The sequence below is a fragment of the Myotis yumanensis genome, unplaced genomic scaffold (assembly GCF_028538775.1).
Source record: "Myotis yumanensis isolate MYYU_CA2020_CCGP unplaced genomic scaffold, mMyoYum1.0.hap1 SCAF_13, whole genome shotgun sequence".
NCBI classification, from domain to species: domain Eukaryota; kingdom Metazoa; phylum Chordata; class Mammalia; order Chiroptera; family Vespertilionidae; genus Myotis; species Myotis yumanensis.
The window spans coordinates 49,430,066-49,448,881 of NW_027223764.1; the positions used below are offsets into that span (position 1 = coordinate 49,430,066).

At 43.8% G+C, this 18,816-nt stretch overlaps 1 pseudogene; it reads right to left on the minus strand.

Annotated features, from left to right (window-relative positions):
- Positions 1-418: 418 nt before the first annotated feature.
- Positions 419-4,550, minus strand: LOC139021588 (mannose-binding protein A-like; annotated as a pseudogene).
- Positions 4,551-18,816: the final 14,266 nt, after the last annotated feature.

The window sequence follows — 18,816 nt, forward strand, 5'->3', positions numbered from 1 at the left end:
GGGAGGAACCGAGGGCATCAAGTGGTGGCAGCTTTGGACAAAAGGAATTGGATCCTTTGGAGGCTGAGATCCGCTGCTGACTGACACTGATGTGGCCCTCCATGGGTCCCTGTGATGGGCCGCAGTGTCCTCACTGAGAAAGAAGAGGGCTAGACTGGGCCCTTTCCATGGTTTGACTGTGACCCCGTGCTATGCTCTTAGGCAAGACAGAGGGTGTCCTCTGCCAAGAACTGGACCAGAAACCCTCATGTCAGCCTCTTTTCACTCCCTAATCCCATAATCAAATCCATCCCTTCATTTTCCTCCCATCCCCACCAAAGAATGAGTCAACACTGGGCATGAGAAAAACACCCCTGAATTTTCTTTTAGGGCAGCAGAGAGCTCAGCAGAGCCAAGGAGGGGTTGAGGGACCACCTCTTCAGGCTGGGAATTCACAGAGGACCACGAAGGAGGCAGAGCAGGAGACGTCATTCCATACAGAGCCCATCCTCTTGAAGGCACACACAGTCCTCCCCTGAGCCAAAGTCATTAGGCTCATCCTTCTTCCAGTTGCTATAGGTCAGCCTCCCTCCTGTCACATACACAAACTGACCTTGGTCATGTCATCTGTGATGCCCAGGAAGGCATGGTCATTGGCCACGTCCATGATGGCTTTGTTCTCCTCTGCGTTCTTGGGGGTGGCCACGGTGGCCTGGAGCTCAGCACACAGAGCCTTCACTTTGGAAAAAGGCATCTTTTCACCGTTGGTCACATGGAGCTTCTTTCCAGGTTTCTTGCCCAAGGAGAAGGTTTGCACTGAAATCACAAAGGACGGGTGGGATTGACTCGGCCTGGAGCTCAGGCCAGGAGGTGACCACGCCCTTGTCGGGGAGTCAGGACTCTGAAAAGGAGCCCATGTGCAACCTCCTCAGGTCAGGTCCTAGTGAGGAGGAGCTCCTCAGTGTAGGGAAGGCCCTGGCAGAGCCCCGCCTCTCCTGGGGGCGCCTGTCCTGGAGACAGTCCCCAGGCACAAACTGCCCCAGTGCAGGTGGACAGGGAAACAGGCGTGGGCCCCGCTGCCAGGCTTGGACGCCAGGACAGAAAGGGGCAGGGACAGCCGTCTGAGAACAGTGGGTGCTGAGGAAGGAGCAAGGATTTGGAGGCAGCAGACCTCCATGCAAGCTTTTCTTGGCTGCTTCCCACCTGGGTGGTGTTGAATGAATTGTCTACAAATCCTGAACCTATTTTCTTTCACTTGTAAATTAAATAAGCATAATGCTTACAAACAGCATTGATGAGAGGACAGAATGAAACCATATTATGAGAAAATGCCAACCTAGCACAGGCCCTGGTATATAATACGCGTTCACAACTGTTAGTTCTCTTCCACCTCCTGAAAGCCCAGAGCGCTCAAGGACAAGGGGAGAGCGGGAACCCAGTGGGGCAGGAAGAGGCTTACATTTTTATGCGGTCCAGTTCCGCCTCCAGGCTCCTCAGCTCTCTCTCTAAGTTAGCCAGCTTAGTCTCCATAACTATAAAGCAGGGGTCCTCAAACTTTTTAAACAGGGGGCCAGTTCACTGTCCCTCAGACAGAAGGAGGGCCAGACTATACTTTAAAAAAAACTATGAACAAATTCCTATGCACACTGCACATATCTTATTTTGAAATAAAAAAACAAAACGGGAACAAATACAATATTTGTATTTGCATGTGGTCCGCAGGCCGTAGTTTGAGGACCCCTGCTGTAAAGCAACAGGAGAAGGGCATATATTAAGAAAAAGACCGTAAATTCAAGAACAGAGTATTTTGGGGGGAATGAAAGCTTATTAAGAAGTATGCTTTTTCCAGAAAAAGAAGAAATCAAAAGGAAGTAAAAAACAAAAACAAAAACAAACCATAACTGTATTCCTTCTCAGACATAATTCATAACGCTTATAAACTGTAACTCTGAAACTAGTAATAACAATAGCAATAACGGTAACTTGCAAAGTATAGCTCTGGATCCTTTTCTTCACAGACTGCTTAAATACTGTAATATTACACTCATTTATAGAAAAGACCGAACTCATTATCCTTTTTGAAAAATTTTCTTAATCATGCTTTTATTTCTTATTGCAGGCAAGCTCTTTAATCTCTATTATAAAAACCCCTTGGCCATGACGTCATCACACTGTAATGACCAAAGACTGGTCACCATGAAGCTCTGTGCCAGATGATGCACCCACTGGTGGGTGGGGCTACATGCCTGGCTAAGGGCACATGGCTGGGCAGGGACTTGATCTGGGTCCCAAGGCCGGCTGGACTTGATTCTGGGTCCTCCGACACGGCGCTGGAGGTACTTGGGGGAGTTCTGCAGTGCCTTGGTGTCACTAATCTACCCTAATAAAAGAGAAACATGGTAATTAGCGTGCGACTGCTATCCTTCCCATTAGCTAATCAGCATATCCTTATGCAAATTAACTGTCAGCCAAGATGGCGGCTGGCAGCCATGCACTGAAGCGATCAGGGAGGCTTGCTTGCTCCAGTGATGGCGAACTCCAACGTTCCCCGCCTGCCGCTGCCGGCCTCTCAGCTGCAACTCTAAGCAACTATGTACTATGTTGCAAATAAGAAGCTAAACAAAACCCCAGAAACCGGCTTTCATTAAGCCGGGCTTCAGCCAGCCTGACCGAAACATTGTATTGATGTTTTCAGCAGCCGAGGCCTCAGAGCTAAAGCTGGCCCAGAATAAAAAAATAAAAAAAGGAGCTGTTGGGTGCTTCAGTCACCCGCTTCTGGAAAACAGCCCTCAGCTCCTCACCCAGACTGGCCAGGCACCCCAGTGGGAACCCCCACCCTGATCCAGGACACCCTTCAGGGCAAACCAGCCAGCCCCCACCCGTGCACCAGGCCTCTATCCTATATAGTAAAAGGGTAATATGCCTCCCGGCACTGGGATCAGTGGAGCAGCCAGGCTCCCGGCACCGGGATCAGCGTGACAGAGGGCAGCGCCCAAACCCCCTGATTGGCCCTGCTCTGTGAGTGACAGGGGGCAGCTCCCCAACCCCCTGATCAGCCCTGCTCTGTGCGTGACAGGAGGTGGCACCGCAACCTCCCCATTGACCCTGCCTTGAGTGTGACAGGGGGCGGTGCCCCAATCCCCCAATCGGCCCTACCCTGAGCGTGACTGAGGGTGGCATCGCAACCTCCTGATCTGCCCTGCTCTGTGCATGACAGGGGTGGCGCCCCAACTCCCCAATTGGCCCTGCTCTGAGCCTGACCAGGGGCTGCACCTAGGGATTGGGTGTGCCCTCTGCCACCCGGGAGCAGGCCTAAGCCAGCAGGTCGTTATCTCCCGAGGGGTCCCAGACTGCGAGAGGGCACAGGCCGGGCTGGGGGACCCCCCACCCAGTGCACAAATTTTTGTGCACTGGGCCTCTAGTATTCTTATAATTGTGATGGGCTGGTGGGCAAATATTTATGTGAGGTCATCATTTTTGTTTTGTTGTTACTAAATTACTTTATTTCATTTAGTTTCTCTATTCATTACTTTATTGCACCAGGGATCTTATGAAGCAGACCATCTTCATGCCACTCTTGTCACAACAAACTTAAACCCAACACCCGAGGGGATTGGTTTCCTCCCACACATCCTGGAGCCTGGCACTGGTGCTCCAGCTGAGGGAGCTGGTCCATCAGCAGGGGCCGTGAGGGGTGGCCAGCAGGGTTGCAAGTCTGTTCTCAGGCGTCTGTGGGAATCCCTTCAGGCCCCAAGTAGGACTGGGAGGAGTGAGAGTGCTGGGTCAGGAAGCAGAGGGGAGGTCTGCCAGTGGGGCAGCAGAGAAGGGCCCCTCCCACCTGGTGCTCCAGTTCCCAGCCAGGCCCCTCACCCACGCCATGCTGAGATGAGCCCCTTACCTGAACTGTCTCCATGATCTCCTTTTAGACCCTTCACTCCTTGTGGCCTAGGAGCCCCTCTACTTCCTGGAGGCCCCAGTTTCCCTGGAGGGCCCTGCAAGCCTCAGGGCAACTGCCCTGTTGGAAGATGAAGGACATGTGGCCCAGTGTCTGTCTCTCATTCTCTTCCTCCAAAAGCTCAGCACTAGATTCACGTTGACTCCAGAAACCATAGCAAACTAGTGGTGACCTGAGAAAGAAAGACCTCCTGCCTCCAGTGCCAGCTGCCCGGGCTGCAGATACCGCCTCTTACAGACAAACACACACCTCAGATTCCCCCGTTGAAAGGTGGGAAGCACGTCACAACAGCATCTTTGTTTAGGAGAGAATGACAATGTACAGGAATTATCGGGAGTGATTCATGCCCATCATAATGTAAGGGGAGCCTGCTCATGGCTCAGTCCCAGATCCCTCTGGGGAGTAAAGATTGAAAAGTCAGACCAGCCTGGGTAGCTGGTTCTCCTTTTTCTTCCTTGGCTCCATCTCACCCATCCCTGCCTGGGGTGCCATTGGAGACCGGGATGCCACAGGCAATCACTGAGCAAGCCTTCTGGGCATCTTCACAGGTTGTGGGTTCTGAGAAGGACACTGTCACCACACACAGAAGGGTGGGAAGTGATACAAACCAGAACATGGTCCTCACCTGGTAGTGGAGAGAGTGAGGCAAAGAACTGCATCTCATCCTGTGTAGCCAACATCCGCTACCACCTCTGGTGTGCTGGCCCCTGTGCTCGGGACACAGACACGCCAGCTTTGACTCTGAGTTTCTCCCAGGCTACTAAGGAGACAGACAACTTACACATTCCATTACAAAAACCATATACTTTTTTTTCAACTTAATTAGAATTCATACTTCTTAGAAAACTTAACTTGTAGTGACATCAAAAAGCAAGTAATTAGCATTTTTTGAATCGACAAATTTATGAATACATTTCATAACTTCTAGAAACAGGTATTTTTCATTGGCAAGTAGAGTTCCATTTTCAAGAGACATACTTCAAATAAAGTACACAATATATTTATTCACAGATTCAAATTTATTTGTTCTTACCAACTATATGAGATTTTAAAGTTAATTATTACCCAAGCCATTTTATTGACAACTTTTGTAGCAGAGATAAATAACATGAACTTAGTTTTGTAAACCCAGGCAACACAAACATGTATTTTATGTTAATAACTTTGAAAGACCTTCACTAAAATTAAATCACCATTTGAATTCTTGGTGATTATTGCATTCCTTTAGTGTGTTGCTTAGTTACCTAGTGTCCTTGCCAACTTTTAAAAAGGCTGGAGATGAGGGAGGGTATTAGGCTTGGACACCTTCCACCACTTCAGTTTTAAAAGTGTCAGTTGTTGCCTCTCACAGTGGGGTGGGGCAGTCACCCCTACTGCTCCTGCTGCCCACACAGTTTGGGGGAGGCACCAATTCCTGCCCTGTCCCCGGGACCACAGCATCCTCAGGGCCCCCAGAAGAATTTAGGGTGCTTAAAAGAACCATTTCATTTTCCTCTTAGAATATGTTTTTATTGATTTTTGAGAGAGAGCAGAAGGGAAAGGGAGAGAGAGAGAAACATCAATTGGCTAACTCCTGCACACCCCCAACTGGGGATGGAGCCTGCAACCCAGGCATGTGCCCTGATCAGGAACTGAACTGGTGATCTTTCAGTTCATGAGATGATGCTCAACCAACTGAGCCACTCAGGCCAGGCAAGAGACCCATTTTCTTTATTTTCCTTTCATTTGCCAGTGGCAGCTTTCACATCACTGATTCCAGGTCCAAAAATACTCCTATTGATGTTTTCCAGGTGGTTCCCAACTGTCAATCAGGGCTGCCACCTGGGATTTCCCCACTACATTCACATCACTTCCCATCCTGCCTCCACCAACTGGACTACGCGACATGTTCTGCCAAGAGCTGAGGTCTGAGAGAAACATCAGTGTATTGCTGGCTGATTTTATTTTTCTTATGATTTTAGAGAGCAAGAGAGAGAGAGATAGAAACATCAATGATGAGAGAGAACCATTGATGGCAGCCTCTTGCACGCCCCGTACTTAGGGATTGAGCCCACATCCGGGGCATGTGCCCTGACCAGGAATGGAGCCTGGGACCCTTTGGTCCACAGGGACCTAATCTCTATCCACTGAGCCAAACCGGCTAGGGCTTTCCTGCTGGTTTTAAAAAATAAACCGGAGGACTGGCTGTGAAGGACCTGGGTTTATTAGACATATGTGGACACCAGTGAGGCCTGCTGGTGAAGGTTTCCGCATCACAGGCTTTCACAGCTCATGGTTATAGAGAGTCCAGAAATCAAAGCAAGCAGGTGTGGGCAGGGGTGGGGTGTACCTGTGTGCAAACTGTGTGAGATCAAAATGCCAGCTGTTTCCCTGCAGTTTGCAGTCTGGGCTCACACACTCACCAGGGCCCCAAGGTCCACGGTCCACTTCCAGATGGCCTTCCTCAGAGTCCCACAGGGTACGAGGCTCACATACCATACACTGGTATATGTTATGGGATATTTCCAAAAGCATAAAGGACTCGGTGGGTATACCATGAGGCTAAGATTAAAATAAGAATCTGAAGTAAGATTTTTTTTTAAAAAAAGTTTGATGACTGAGGGAGGAAGATTAACCATAAGGCTGGGCAATTTAGGGCCTTTGTTGACCTTTGCCGATGAGATTGAAATAATGGAGTAGGCACAGAGGCACTAATGACTGGAGTTGAGAAAAGAATTAAAGGAAGGAGTTGAAAGTCTGGTGGAAATGTTTTTTGGAAGCAGCTTGATAGAGGAGGCACGGGGAAGGTTGCCACCTGCTGTGAATTCAAGGTACTGAGAGAAAAAATAAAACCAAAAAAACAACTCACGTGAACTCTGGATTATTGGGGAGGGAAAAAAGCAGCCAGATAAATTAGTTTAGGCTGAACCTTATTTTGGTTTGCTCTCTTAGTCTCCAAACTCCTTCAACACTTCCAGCTTCGCACATGTCGCCTCTCCTGCCTCAGAACACCCAGTGCTGCCCAGATGCACTGGCTGAGCTCTCAGGGCCTCTAACTCCCAGCAGCAGCCAGGACCCATCTACAGGCAGGACTCACAGGCCTCCATGAGGTCATCTGCCCATCAAGCTGTTCCTGGTGCTTATCCTTCATTTTGGTGGGGGAGGCATGATCTATGCTGGAATCTAGTCAGAAACTCCCTCCGCCTGCACCTCAGCCATTGACTTCCCCAATTAAAAATCGTACTTTCACCTGCTCTATGGTCCTCTGGGCATATTCCTCTTCTTAGAGTTGGACCTCAGGCAAGTTAATCTCTGTGCTTCAGTGTCCTCAGGTAGCCAAGACCCTTGTGATTTCAATGCCCCTATTATTTTGGCAACTAGAATGAAATAATTTAATTCTTTCTTTTCTTTAGAAATTTATCTATTTATTTATTGTATTAAATTTATTGGGGTAACATTGGTTAATAGAATCATGTAGGTTTCAAATGTATATTTCTATGATACATGATCTTTACATTGCATGTGTGCCCACAACCCTTTGTCAATACATTTGGCTTTTATTTTTTTTTCCCCTCTACTACCCTCCACCTCCTTTTGTCTGGTAACCACCGTAGTGTTGTCTGTGTCTATCAGTTTCAGTTTTTTATCTCACATATGAATTAAATCATATTGTTCTTATGTTTCTCTGACTGACATTTTTTCTTTTTTTAAAATATATTTTATTGATTTTTTACAGAGTGGAAGGGAGAGGAATAGAGAGTTAGAAACACCGATGAGAGAAACATTGATCAGCTGCCTCCTGCATACCTCCCACAACCAAGGTACATGCCCTTGACTGGAATCGAACCTGGGACCATTCAGTCCACAGGCTGACGCTCTATCCACTGAGCCAAACCGGTTAGGGCCATTTTTTCTTTTTTAATGTATTTTTATTGATTTCAGAGAGGTAGGGAGAGGAAGAGAAAGAGATAGAAACATTAATGATGAGAGAGAATCATTGATCGGCTGTGTCTTATACACCCCACTCTAAGGATTGAGCCTGCAACCTGGTCACGTGCCCTGACTGAGAATTGAATCGTGACCTCCTGGGTCATAGGTCAACACTTAACCACTGAAGCCATGCCAGCGGGACCTGACTGACATTTTTTGCATAGGATAATATTCTCAAGGTCAATTCATGTTATCACAAATGGTGGTATTTCATTTTTTCTTATGGCTGAGCAGTATCCATTGTATGTATGTACCACATCTTTATCCAATCCTCTATCAAAGGACACTTGAGTTATCTGCAATTCTTGGCCACCATGAATAATGCTTCAATGAACACAGGGGTATATATATCTCTGTGAATAAATGTTTTTGAGCTTGGGCGTAGACACTCAGAAGAGGGACTGTTGGATTCTATGATAACTCTCTTCTTAATTTTTTGAGAATCATCCATACTGTTTTCCATAGTGGCTGTACCAGTTTACATTCCCACCAGCAGTGAACGAGTGTTCCTTTTTCTTCACAACCTCTCCAACACTTGTTATTACCTGTCTTGTAGAAAACAGCCATTCCAACAGGTGTGATGTGGTATCACATTGTAGTTTTTCTTTGCATTTCTCTAGTAGCTAGTGAAGCTTAACGTGTTTTCATATTCTGTTGACTGTATGTCTTCTTGGGAGAGCTGCTTCTTTAGGTTCTCTGCCCATTTCTTAATCAGATTGTCTGTTTGCTTGGTGTTGTCTGAGTTCTTTAAATATTTTGGATATTAGCCCCTTGTTGGAGCTGTTGTTTGCAAATATCATCTCCCATTCAGTTGGTTGCCTTTTTGTTTTGTTGTCAGTTTCTTTTGCTGCACAGAGCTTTTTAGTTTGATATAGTTCATGTCATTTATTTTTTTCTTTCCTGTCCTTTGTGGTCAAATTCATAAAATGTTCTCTACAACCAAGGTCCCTACATTTAGGAACTATGCTTTGTTCTATGCAATTTATTGTTTGAGATCTTATATTTAGGTTCTTGATCCATTTTGTATTAATTTTTGTACCTGGGGACAAACTGTAATCTGGTTTCATTCTTTTGCATCTGGCTTTCCAACTTTCCCAGTGCCATTTATTGAAGAGGCTTTCTTTTCTCCTTATGGTGTTTTGGCCTCCTCTGTCAAAAATTATTTGCCCATACACAGGTGGTTTTATTTCTGGGCTCTCAATTGTGTTGCATTGGTCTGTGTGTTTGTTTTTCTGCTAATGTCGTGCTGTTTGGATTGTGATAGCTCTGTAGTATAATTTGAAGCCAGGTAGTGTGATACCTCTGTCTTCATTCTTTTTCTCAGGATTTCTCTGGGTATTAGGGGGGCTTTGTGGTTCTATACAAAGGTGATGTTTTTGTTTCTATTTGTTTAAAAAAATGACTTTGGATTTTGACAAGGTTCACATTAAATGTATATATTATTTTGGGGAAAAAAACACCAAGATGGCAACATAGGTAAACACGGGAGTTTGCTGCCTCGAACAACCACTTCAAAAATACAACGAAAAGACAGAACAGACATCATCCAGAACCACAGGAAGGCTTGCCGAGTGGAAATTCTACAACTAGAAGGAAAGAGAAAAGCATACCGAGACTCAGAGGAGGTGCAGTATGGAAGTAAAATACTAAGGTGCGGAGGTGCATGCGGAGCGGGCTGGAGGCTGAGGGCGCGGTTGTCATTTTCAATCAGGAGGGAGTCTCAGGCTCTGAGCTCCAATTCCGGGTGAGTCTCTAGGGACCCAGACTCATACAGGAGAAGCTGGACTGTCTGGCATCGGTCGGAACCCGAGGGCAGTTTTCTCTCTGAGGGGCTTGCAGCGATTACCGGGACACTGAGAAGCAGAGCCTCTGAGGGCAAGACTGAGAGCAGCCATAACTGCTAGCCCCACTCTGTTGATCCCGTGGGACCCGCCCCGTGCAAGCCCTGCAGGGAGGCTTTTGCTGGATAGTCTCAGGCAAAGGCTAGATTAGCACCTCCTTAGAGATCCCGGAGCCAGGAAATCCAGAGGTCAGAGTGGGACCATCCAGTTTGCAGCTCTGTGGAACCATAAAGGACACACTCAAGGGGTATACTCAGTGAGCACCAAAGCCCCATTGAAGCAAGTCTTGCTCCAGTGGGGTGTCTCCAGCACAGAAGTTCTCCCACTGCAGACACAGCTGATTCTCACAGCCAATTGGCCTGGAGGTCAATTCCTCCCAGTGATAACTACAACAATCAAGGCTTAACTACAACAAGACTGTGCACAAAGCCCACAAGGGGGTGCACCAAGAGTGTCTACCTCAGGTAATTGCGACACTTAGCACAGAAAGGCATTCTATCGACACAGCGAAGCATAAAAAATGCAGAGACAAAGAAACAGGACACAAATGACAGAAATGGAGGAAAACAAACTGCTGGATATAGAGTTCAAAACCACACTTTTAAGGTCTTTAAAGAACTGTCTAGAAGCCGCCGATAAATTTAGTAAGACCCTTGAAAAGACAGCCTATAAATGTAGTGAGATCCTCAAGAAATCTAGTGAGACCCTCCAGGTTGTGATAAAGGACCAACTAGAAATTAAGCATTCACTGACTGAAATAAAGAATATTATACAGACTCCCAACAGCAGACCAGAGGATCGCAAGAATCAAGTCAAAGATTTGAAATACAAAGAAGCAAAAAACACCCAACTGGAAAAGCAAAATGAAAAAAGAATCCAAAAATACGAAGATAGTGTAAGGAGCCTCTGGGACAACTTCAAGCATACCAACATCCGAATTATAGGGGTGCCTGAAGAAGAGAGAGAGCATGATATTGAAAACTTATTTGAAGAAATAATGACAGAAAACTTCCCCTACCTGGTGAAAGAAATAGACTTACAAGTCTAGGAAGCGCAGAGAACCCCAAACAAAAGGAATCCAAAGAGGACCACACCAAGACACATCATAATTAAAATGCCAAGAGCAAAAGACAAAGAGAGTATCCTAAAAGCAGCAAGAGAAACAAAGTCAGTTACCTACAAGAGTGCCCATATGACTGTCAGCTGATTTCTCAACAGAAACTTTGCAGGCCAGAAGGGAGTGGCAAGAAATATTCAAAGTGATGAATGCCAAGAACCTACAACCAAGATTACTTTATCCAGCAAAACTATCATTCAGAAGTGAAGGTCAGATAAAGAGATTCACATAAAGAAAAAGCTAAAGGAGTTCATCACCACCAAACCAGTATTATATGAAATGCTGAAAGGCATCCTTTAAGAAGAGGAAGAAGAAGAAAAAGGTAAAGATACAAATTATGAACAACAAATACACATCTATCAACAAGTGAATCTAAAAATCAAGTGAATAAATAATCTGATGAGCAGTATGAACTGGTGATTGTAATAGAATCAGGGACATAGAAAGGGAATGGACTGACTATTCTTGGCGGGGGCGGGGGGGGGGGGGAGGAAGGGGTGTGGGGCATGCAGGAAGAGATTAGACAATAATCTTGCACCTGTGGATGAGGATAGTGGGTGGGGAGTGAGGGCAGAGGGTGGGGTGGGAACTGGGTGGAGGGGAGTTATGGTGGGGAAAAAAGAGGAACCAATGTAATAATCTGAACAATAAAGATTTAATTTTAAAAAAGTAAAAAAAATGTGTATATTATTTTGGGTAATATGGCCATTTTAGCTATATTGATTCTTCCAATTCATGAATACGGATTATCTTTCCATTTCATTGTGTCTTTTTCAATGTCTTTTAATCATGCTTTGTAGTTTTCAGTACATAGGTCCTTCACATCCTTTGTTCAGTTTATTCCAAGGTATTTTATTTTTATGGTTGAAATTGCAAAAGGACTTTTTTTCATTTATTTATTTTTTTAGGTTTTATTGTTAGTATATAGGAAAGCAGTGGATTTTTTGCATTGATTTTATATCCTGCAACTTTCATTTTTACACCATTGTGTATGATATAGGCTGGAAATTTGTCATATATGGTCTTTATGATGTTCAGGTACTTTCCTTCTATATCCCTTTTATTGAGTATTTTATTTATTTATTTATTCATTCATTTATTTATTTTTATATTTTAAATTTCTTTATTAATTAAGGTATTACATATGTGTCCTTATCCCCCCATTACCCTCCCATAACCCCCACTCATGCCTTCACCCCCCTGTAGTCTGTGTCCATTGGTTAAGCTTGTATGCATGCATACAAGTCCTTTGGTTGATCTCTCCCCCTTATCCCCACCCTCATTTATTGAGTATTTTAATCGTAACTGGATGTTGTATTTTATCAAATGCTTTTTCTGCATCTATTGATAAAATCATTTGACTTCTATCCTCTATTTTGTTACTGTGGTGTGTTACCCTGATTGGTTGTATATACTGAGCTATCCTTGTGCCCTTAGAATGGACCCCACTTAATCATGATGTATTATTAAAAAAAAAATGTATTATTGCATTCCATTCCCTAGTATTTTTTTTTTAAGGAATTTTGCATCTTCAATTTTCAGGGATATTGGTCTGTAGTTTTCTTTTTCTGTGTTATTCTTGCTAGGTTTTGGTATGAGGTTTAGGTTGGCCTTATAAAATGTGTTAGAAAGTATTGCTTCTTCTTCAATTTTTTGGAAGATTTTCAGAAGAATAGGCATTAAATATCTGAATATTTGGTAGCATTTACTAGTGAAGCCATCTGGTGCTGTGCTTTTATTTTTTGCATGGTTTTTGATGGTCCTTTCGATTTCCTCACTGTTTACCAGTCTATTTAGAGTTTCCAATTCTTCATGTTCACTTTAGGAAGGTTATATATTCCTAGGAACATATGCATCTATTCTTGATTATGTGGCAGATAGTCTTCCATAGTATTCTAGTATGATCCTTTGTATATCTGTGTTGTCTGTGGTAACTCCCTCTCTTTCATTTCTGATTTTGTTTATTTGAGTCTTTTCTCTTTTTTCCTTAGTGAGTGTAGCCAGGGGTTTGTCAACTTGATTCATCTTTTCAAGGAACCAGCACTTTGTATTAATATTTTGTGTAGTCCTTTTGCTCTTTATTTTATTCAATTCTGCTCTAATTTTTATTATTTCCTTTCTTCAACTGATTTTGGGTTGAATTTTTGTCTGGAAGTTCTCTGCAGTGATGTCAGTGGGGTATTAAAATCCCCTACTATGACTGTATTAATGTCAATCTCTCCCTTAAAGTCCTCCAAGAGTTGTTTTTTTTTTTTTTTTCAATGTATTTTGGTGCTTCTATATTGGTTGGATATATGTGTGCCAGGTTTATATTCTCTTATTGGAATGATCCCTTTAGTATTATGTAGCGACCTTCTTTGGTTCTTGTTATAATCTTTGTTTTGGAATCTATTTTGTCAGATATAAGTATTGCTACCCCGCTATTTTTTCATTTCCATGTGCTTGGAGAATTTTTTCCATCCCTTCACTTTCATCCTGTGTGAGTCTTTTGTTCTGAGGTGGGTATGTTGTAGACAGCATATATATGGGACATGCTTTTTTTTTTTTTTAAATCCATTCAGCTACTCTATGTCTTTTGATTGAAGCATTTAGTCCACTTATATTTAAGGTTATAATTGACTAGAGGTCTGGTGCACGGATTCATGCACCAGTGGGGTCCCTCAGACTAGCCTACAGGGATCGGCCAAAACCGGCTCTCTGACATCCCTGAGGGGTCCCGGAGTGTGAGAGGGCACTCTGCAAAGTTGCCGTTGATCAGCAGTTCCTGCATTGAGCGTCTGCCCCCTGATGGTCAGTGTCTGGTTGGCCAGTTGCTTAGGCTTTTATTTATATAGAAAGGTACTTATTTATTGTATTTATTGCCATTTTTAGTCTTTATGCCTATATTCCCTTCCTTCTCTTTCTTTTTCTTCTTCCAACAGTCTCTTCAGCATTTCTTGCAATGCTGGTTGGGTGGCAATAAAGTCCATTAGCTTTTTGTGTTTTTGTGTGTGTGTCTGGGAAGCTTTTTATTTCACCTTCAATTGTGAATGATAGCTTTGCTGGATAGAGTAGTATTGGATTCAGATCCTTCTTTTTCATGACTTTGAATACCTCATGCCATTCACTTCTGGCTTATAGTGTTTCCGTTGAGAAATCAGCTGACAGCTTTATGGGAGCTCACTTGTAGGTAACTGACTATCTTTCTTTTTCTGCCCTTATGATTCTGTCTTTGTCTTTAAAGTTTGCCATTTTAATTATGATGTATCTTGATGTGGGTCTCTTTGTCTTCATGTTTATTGGGACTTTTTGAACTTGTATGACATTTTTCTTCTCCAGGTTAGGAAGTTCCCTTTCATTATTTCTTCAAACAGGTTCTTTCTTCCTCTGGTACCCCAATTTGTGGGTATTGTTACGTTTCATGTTGTTCCAAAGTTCCCTTACACTATCCTTGTGGTTTTTTTTTTAATTCTTTTTTTGTTTTTGTTACTCTGATTGAGTGTTTTTCCTACATTGTCTTTTAAATCACTGATTCTATCCTCTGCTTTATCCAGCCTACTTTAAAATTTTTTTCAGTGTATTCCTGATGTCAGCTATGGCAATCTTCATTTCTGACTGGTTCTTATTCATGTTTTCTGTGTCATTTTTCATGTGAATGTAGTTTCCACTAAGTATTTTGTAGTTGCCATTAAGGTCCTTATAGTTCTCACTAAGTTCCTTTTAGCATCCTTATAATCATTACTTTGAACTCTATGTCTGATAAATGCCTTGCCTCCATTTCATTTGGATCTTTTTCTGGAGATTCCCTCTTTTCTTTAATTTGGGATTGTTTCTTTGCCTCCCCATTTTAATTGTCTCTTTGTATTTGTTTCTATTATTAGAAGGAACTGCTATGACTCCAAGTCTTTGTGGGATGGCCTTGTGTAGTAAGTGTCCTGTGGGACCCAGTGGTGCAGTCTCTTTGATCTCCTGAGCTGGATGCTCTAGGAATGTTTCTTGTGTGGGTTATTTGAGCTGTCCTGATATAATTGGGTCTTTGTTGTTGTTATTGTTGTTAATCCGCACCTGAGAATATTTTTTCCATTGATTTTTTGAAAGAGTGGGAGGGAGGGGGAGAGAGAAACATTGATGCAAAAAATTGATTGTTTGCCTCTCCACATGCCCCAGCAGGGGCTGGGGATCAAACCAGTAACATGGTACATGCCCTTGACTGGGAGTCAGGCCAATGACCCTTTGGTTCATGGGCCAACACTCTAACCACTGAGCCAAACCTGGACAGGGCTGTAATTGGGTCTTGATTGTTGTTCTTCCTTTTATTGGTGGGATCTTCCTTCAGATTGGCTGACTGTGAGGCTTAACCCTGACCATATTGTGCAGGCTGTTTACTGACAGAACTAAACCAAACAAGAAACCAAACAATTGGGGGAGGAGGGGAGTTGGGGAGAGATCAATGGGGAAAAAAGGAGACATATGACATATGTAACACGGTATGTAATACTTTAAACAATAAAGAATTTTTTTAAAAAACAGTAAGAAACAAACAAACAAAAAGTTTTAAAAAAAGAAACCAAGCATAGACATGCAAAAAAAAACCAAACAACAACAGCAAAATCAATCACAAAGAAGAGAGAATTAGGAAAGAGAACAAGAATAAAATACAATTAAATTTTTAAAAAAACAAGAATAAGTAAGGGGAAGAAAAATAATATGAGTGGAAATAAGGGAGAGAAAAATAAGAATAAAGTATACAAAATGGAAAATGGTAGAAAAAAGGAAAAGAATTATGAAAGGGCAAAAAAGAAGTCAAAGAAAAAATAAAGTAAACAACTAAAAGAGAAAAATAAGAGAAATGAAAGAAAAAATAATAACAAAACAATAAAAAAACATAATGAGAAAAAAAGTGGAGTTTGACATGGCAGAGTTTAGTGCCTGCTTGGATCTCCCTTTGCATCCTGCTCTTATGTTGTCTAAGACTGATAGTTTTGTATGCAAGTTCCTGGTGCTAGCCAATGTCAGAAGCTGTCCACACGGGACTCTTGGCAACTTATTCAAAGCTTCAAATGATGCACAGTTTGTGGCTGCCTCCATTGTGCTTGTCTGCACATGGGAAGGACTACACCGTGCTCCCAGGATGGCTATTTAGCACCACAGAGCCCAGAGGAAGGCCAGCAAATATCCCAGGGCACCTTGGGATCCGCCTCTGCCCTCTTCCTCCCACCTTTGCCCGTCCCGCCTGCCAGGCAGCTGTCAAACTTAGTCACTGAAAAGGCTGTTTCTGAAAGGGCTTTTGGCAGAATCAGGATGATGGGACCACTGGATCTCCTGTGAGAGGGAGGAGCCATTAAGACTCCAGGGTAGATCGTGGTTGTGGTCCCCCTCCCAGAGCCACATGCTTGAGTCTGTACTAGAATATTTCCCTGACCTTGGCAGGGCAGAGGCCCTCTTAGGCAGGACAGTGGGGTCTGCTGGAAGGTGGGAGTTTCTATCAGCTTTCTCGTGAGGAGGAAGGGACAGTCAGGGTCCCGGGAAAGTGGGGTAAGTGGCCCTGCCCCAAAGCCAGTCACTAATGCTCCCTGAGACTGCCCAGGCATGGCCTCTGCTGCTGCCTCCTCAGCCAGGGTCAAGATACAGGGTGGTGTTGAAGCATAGTAATGATCCCTCCTTTGGGAAAACTGCTGTTTGAAACTGCTGTTTTGAAGTTCTCTGCTATTTATTGCTACCCCCTTGTTCCATAAGTCAACTCTGTTATTTTTAGATTGTCTCTTATTCTGTAAAAATAACTTTGTTTTTCAGTTTGAATAATAGAAAAGATAAACTTAACTGTCTGACCTTGAAAACTAGCCATCTAACATAAGGGGCTGATACGCTGATACTGATAATATTCCCGTGCAAGGTGCCTGTATAGATATGTACTCAAGGTTACAAGTTGTCTGTATAGATATGACAGGTGTTTGTTAGATATGATATATACTCAAGGTTACAAGTTGTCTACAAAATAATTTCCACAAAGACCTAGAAGGATATAAAAAGGGAATGCTCCTTACTTTGTTTGTTCAGAATTTGACAGAGGTATTCTGTTCTGAACCTGGGTGAAATAAAGATGACTCCTAACTAATTGGCTCATTAAGGTGCCTTGTCTAGCTCACTGATTGATGATACAACATTTGGAGGCCCCAGCGAGATAAGAGACAGGTGTCTACCCACACCTAGTCTCGGACGCCTGGGACAGACAGCCTCCCTGGCCTGGCTGCCAGGCCCTGAGGATCTCTAGGGGGAGGTACCACCTTCCGATGCTTTCCAGGGCCCCAGAGACACTTCTCAGTGGTCTTGACAGCCAGATGGAGGACACCTGAGCTGCTGCCCAATAAAGTAAAGGATTTAAGCATTTGGCTTACTAATTAAAAGGTTAAAACTACAAAAAATTAATAAAAGTATAAAAAAGAAAACATTCCCTTTGAGTTGGAGGGCTTCCAGTGTCTTGAATTCTCCCAGAGAAGCTAAAAAATTTAACCCCTTAAGTTAAGGGGTGGACCAAGACACCCGGTTGGGGGGCGGGGGGGGGGGGCGGTGGCGTAGATACTCTGTTCTTACTTATAGAGAAACCTGTGGGAAAGTCAAGGTCTCTGCCAGGAAAGAGGTCAGGGGGGAAGGCAAGGGCCTGATGCGCAAGTTGCCATCCTAGCACTTTGCTATTTGCAAACTTGTCTCTCCCTGCAGCCACAGCTGTGTTTGGCTCACCACTAGGAACCAAGCAGTGGTGAGAGACAGGGATGGCAAGGCACTATAACTGGTAAACAGGGTTAACAGGACAGGGTAAACGGAAGGCACTCTCCATGGACCGGAGAGCCTTCAGGACTTTCAGACTCTCCTAGAGAAGAAGAGTCTGACTGAGGGACTGGCTGACACCCCACTGGGCTGGGAGGACCTGAGGCCGCATGTTGAACTTGTAAACTACAGTTTGCTGGGCAGATGTGTAAAGGTTAGCTGCCTGTGTGCAGCAAACAATTTTCTCCCGTGCCAGAATGCATTTTCGGGAAATTGGACAGCCTGTGTTTGTGGCTAGAAAGAAGAACCGGCTGCCATGCACAACCCTGACAGTGGCTGCAGAAAACTGTATAATGGGCTTAGATAATCCTGCATCTTCATGGACATGACTCCAGAGAGACAAGGACAATTTTGCTTGGTGTGGGAAGGTCAAAAATGGACTGTAGTCACCTCCCTGAAATGTTTGTATAGCCTTACAATGTGTCATGTTTGGTAGCAGAAAATTTGGCTGCCAAAAGTGTCCACAGTGCCAATATTGTACTTCATTATGTCAATATGTTATATTAACCTTTGATTCTCTTACAGATCTGAATACAGCTGCCAGAAATTACTATAGACCTGTGCTAGTCTACAGACCTTAGTAGTCTTTGAGAGTAACTGGCTAGTGTCCAGTTTCCCACAATAAGTGTCATTGTTATGGCCCTATGTTATCCGTCCTGGAAGAGGGTTATGTTGGGTTGAATCCCAAAAGAAGTAAAGGGTACCTAACTGGTAAAAGAGCAGGTGCCCAAATGGGCAAGGAAAATCAAAAAATCTTAAAGCAGGTCAGTATATTTTCCTCCTTATATAATTCCTCCAAAATTTGGCAACACTTAATAAATAAATCATGGCAATACATTTCTTTGCATAAATTCAATAAGACCGGTGTTCAATAGTGGTTTTATTGACAAAAACTTTGACTGCAGTATCATGTTTTAAAGAGCCCTGTCTGAACTCTGAAGACTTGAAGCCAATAGGAGCACCATGGAAAAGGCTGGTATCCTGCTTGGTAGCCCTGAAAATGTATGGCACTGGAACATCAGGCCCATACCCTACTATCACTGGCGGTTGGTCAGAGTAGAAGGGGAGCAATAAGGGTGCCTCTGAATCCCTGGACCCCCACACACTCTGGACCACAAAGAGTAGTAGGGCTACTGAGATGGGCCTTAAAG